Source organism: Triticum dicoccoides, chromosome 1B (assembly GCF_002162155.2).
Source record: "Triticum dicoccoides isolate Atlit2015 ecotype Zavitan chromosome 1B, WEW_v2.0, whole genome shotgun sequence".
In the NCBI taxonomy this organism is placed as follows: domain Eukaryota; kingdom Viridiplantae; phylum Streptophyta; class Magnoliopsida; order Poales; family Poaceae; genus Triticum; species Triticum dicoccoides.
Window position 1 is genome coordinate 148,292,596 of NC_041381.1, and position 4,535 is coordinate 148,297,130.

Below are 4,535 nucleotides of genomic sequence, written 5' to 3' on the forward strand. Positions count from 1 at the left end.
TCCTTGTCCAAGTGATAACGCCCGTCACCAAGGAAGTAGACAAATCTGCAACCGCCTGTTTTGCGGCAGCTACCGCTGTTGCAACTGTCTGAGATGATTTCTTCTCAACCGCAATCTCAATCTTCTTGTCGATGTTTTCTTCAGTTAACCTCCGTCTTTCCTTTCTCTCCTCCGTGGTCTCACGGTAGTACTTCTTCCACGTGGCGCCGTCTCCGACACCGTGCACGCGTCCATACGACGGTCGAGTATCCACCGGTTGTCGTTTCAATATGTTCAACGCCCGGTTGAATGGAGTGTCCCACTTGGGCCTCGCCAATGCCTTAGACGGCGAGTCGCTTTCGGCCGCAATCCGGTGCTGCTCTCTCTACAAAAGGCACAAGGATCGTTTACAAATATGACTAACGTGTGCAGTCGAATTGATCAGAAACTAAAATTACCAGCAGTCTCATGAACTCCGTAATGACCGGTGTTGTCTTGTAAACCTTCTTCCCTGGGTCCCAACGGTGCCGGGCCCTCAGGACGTCACGCTCCTGCGGGACGGTGAAATCTGCCAAGGGGTCTGGGATGCCCAGACTCGCGGCTTCCGCGTCCTCCTTGGCCCATTTGGACCTCTTTCCGTCGTAACCACGACTTCCGAGGTGGTGGCTCCCAATGTTCCTCTGTTGAAGCCCCTTCATGTAATTAGACTTGTTTTTGGCAACTTCGGCCTCGCAAGCCTCCTTAAATATTTGAAACTGGTCTTCTGTGATTGTCGGATTGTCCTTTACAATCTCAGAGTAGGGTTCCTTCTTGTCGATGATCCTTGCTTTCACTCGAGTTTTCCAGGAGGCCAACGAGTCACTGAACTTGGTCATGGCGTGTTTGTTTATCTTCTTCATTGCCGGGTCCTCGTCTGGATCTTCATAATCCTTCTCATTCCGGCCAAGGAACAAGAATATCTGGTGAAACTTCTTTAGGAGGGAGCTCCTCATATTTTCTATCTTCTATAGTTTCTCATCGTTGATGGTGGCGGTTGTCCGTACGATGGAGCCTATTTGATTGCCGTAGCACGAGCGAGCTTCCTCGGGCGCCTTTGGCTCAAAAATGCCGTCGTCCACCTCCGTGACCACCAGCCTAGTAGTCCTGAGTTTGTTAGGAAGCCGTTGCCTCTTTGCTTTCGGTTCTACACCGGCTCCACTCCCCGAGGCAGCACCGGTCTCAGCGCCGGTCTTGATGCCGGTCTGAACCTCAGCGCCGGTCTCAGTCTCAGCACCGGTCTGCGTGTCGCTCTCAGTCCCTGATGCCACCGGTGGGCCCAGCAACAACATCGGTTGATCGTCTGTAAGGCTAAAATATTCGTCTGCCGCGAGGTAGACGTCGTCGCAATCACCAGAACCCTGTCCTTCATCGTTGCTAGCCATGTTTCCTATGATTAAATCTAGTCAATTAATTCTAGACCTAATAAAATGAATAATGACATAAAAAGGACTATTGTTTTGTAGGAATGTTGACTCCTTCCTAGTGCGGCAAATCCCGGGCACTCGATATGTCCTAGTTTGTAGCACAAGTCATCCAGAAATTCACGGAAAATTTCGGCATGACCTTTGCTAAAAAGTGGACAAATCAAGAACCTGAAATTTGCCAGAACAGAAATGAATCAACATTCCGGCAAAACATAGGCCACTCAGCATCATTCCCTGGAAACAACAAAGCCACTTGGGCACAATCGAACAACTTCAATGAAAATATATAACATGAGCAAACACTATATAACATGGCCACTTCAATGAAAAGATATAATCAACAATAATGGAATATGCAAATGAACATCAACGACATATAGCTACTGTTCTATTTGACCAAGTTTTTGAAAAGAAAAACAATTCTGTTTTTTCTTTATAGCTAAATGCCATAGCTACTGTTTTTTATTTATAGCTAAATACTTTTGTTTTTTGTCTAAAGCTAAAAGTCTAGGAACTACATTTTCTCTAACCATTTTGACCTCACCAGAATTTCCACAGCAAGACCTTAGTACCTACACCCAATTTCTTCAAAAATATTTAGGTCCATAGTCCAAATAATTCAAATTTCATTTGAATGAAATTTGGAACAAATTCAGGTCCGTAGTCAAAATATTTTTTTATAGCTAAGTGTTTTTTGTTTATACCCTCCGTTAATTTAAATCTAAATGCTACTATTATTTATACACCCTCTATTAGTTTAAAGCTAAATGGAATTACTGTTTAGGAATTTTCATAAAAATTGCCCTAGCTAATTTCCTAAAAAAAATTGCAAATCATTTTTCCTAAATGCTATAAAATGCCTACTGCCCTAAAAAAATCTAGGGTTCATATGAACATCAACACAGTATCAACACATATATATAATTGCCCTAGCAGAGAGAAATAGGAGGGTAGGGACAGGAGAGGCGGTGAGGTCGAGGGCGGCGGCGGCGAGCTGGAGGGAGGCGACAGTGAGGTCGACGACAACGGCCTCGGGCGGGCGGCTGTGAGGTCGAGGGGACGGCCTCGGGCGGCGGCGGTGTGGTCGAAGGCGGCGGGCAGCGGCGGTGTGGTCGAAGGCGGCCTCCGGCGGTGGCGGTGTGGTCGAAGGCGCACGGCAGGACAACGGCGGCGATGGAGAAGTTGGGGGACAGGGGGGAGTAGAGAGGGGGGAAAACGACTTAGCGAAATTTTGAGCCAGGGCCGCCGGGATTTGAGTCAAACTAGCAGCAACGCGCTTTTACGAAACACGCTATAGCTAAGATAGCTATAGCGTGTTACAGAGAAATGTGCTGCAGCTAACCCTTTCTGTTTTCTTTCTCTTTTTCTTTTGTTTTCTTTACATTTTATTTTTTTCATTTCTCCTTTTTCTATTTCTTTCATTTTCATTTACTTTTCTACTTAATTTTCTATTTATTTTCTTTTACATAGCAGTAGCGCTATAAAGAAGAAACGCGTTCCTACAATGTTTTTAGCAGTAGCGTGCTTCTGCGAGAAGCGCTGCTACTATTCCTAGCCTATCGGCACCAGTGAGAGAATTTTAGTAGTAGCGCTTTTCTGTGGAGACGCGCTACTACTAAAATAATGATTGTAGCGTGGTTTTGCAACAAGCGCTACTACTAAGTAGCCCTAGCGCCGAGTTTTGACCAACGCTACTGCTATACCTGTGTGTATAGCGTTTTCCCTAGTAGTGATCACTGATCCAATGCCTACGAGCTTTTCACATATTGTGCTTTGCTTATTTACTTTACGGTTGCTACTGTTACAATTACTACAAAACTGCTACTGTTACTTTTGCCACCGTTACTTTTACTTCCATACTACTTTGCTACTAAATACTTTGCTGCAGATACTAAGTTATCCAGGTGTGGTTGAATTGACAACTCAACTACTAATACTTAAGAATATTCTTTGGCTCCCCTTGTGTCGAATCAATAAATTTAGGTTGAATACTCTACCCTCGAAAACTGTTGCGATCCCTTATACTTGTGTGTTATCAATAGGTATGTGGTACCGTAAGTAAACCGACTCCAAAATAGTTCTAATAGGAATTTTTCTCGGTTTTGGAATATTTAAGAAAATAGGAAAATAAGAAGTAGTCCAGGAAGGACACGAGGCATCCACGAGGGTGGAGGGTGTGCCCTACCCCCTGGGCGCGCCCCCTGCCACGTGGGCACCTCGTGTGCTCTACGGACTCTGTTTTCTTTCACGATACTTCTTTTGGTCGGTAAAAATCCATTATATAATCTCCTGAAGGTTTTGACCACTGTATCACGCAAATATCCTCTGTCTTTGTTTCGAGCTGTTTTCTGTCAGATTTGTCAAGGCCAGGCATCATGACGTCACCCTCCTCCAACAATGAAGACAAGGATGCTTGGCTATTGAAGACAGAGCTAAAGAGATAAGAACCCGAGGAGATCACGAAGGATGATGGGATCAAGAAGGCCATGGAGGTTCAAGCTACGGCGGCAGAAGAAGAACACACCATTCAACCTCTTCCCAACCTCTTTACCCCAGATGAGATTGAAGCTTTCAAGATGATTGAGTTAGCTCGCATACAAAACAAGTATCTCACACATGAAAATATTTTGTTGAAGGATCTTATCATCGCACTCAAGGGCATTATCCAAAAACTGGAGGAGCTTTTACGCTCGATGTGCGACTATCCATCATCATCATCACCACCTTCTTCACCAGCAAAGGAGACATAAACACATGGGTATGGGCACTCCCCTTGGCAACTGCCAAGCTTGGGGGAGGTGCCCCGGTATCGTATCACCATCAGACTCCTATCTTTAACCTTTTTCTTAGTTCAATCCTTTTAATAATATCTTGATCTAGTAGAATAAAGTTTTGGTATGAATTAGTTTTGAGTTTTGCTTTATGATCCCTCTATGTAATCGAGTCCGTGAGCTATATATAATAAAGATTAGTGTTGAGTCAAGGGCTTTGCTATCTTGTTATGATCTTGAGTGAATAAAAAGAGTAAAAAGAAATAAAGAGATCATATTGATCTTATGGAGAGTAATGACTTCACATATAAAGAGTATGATG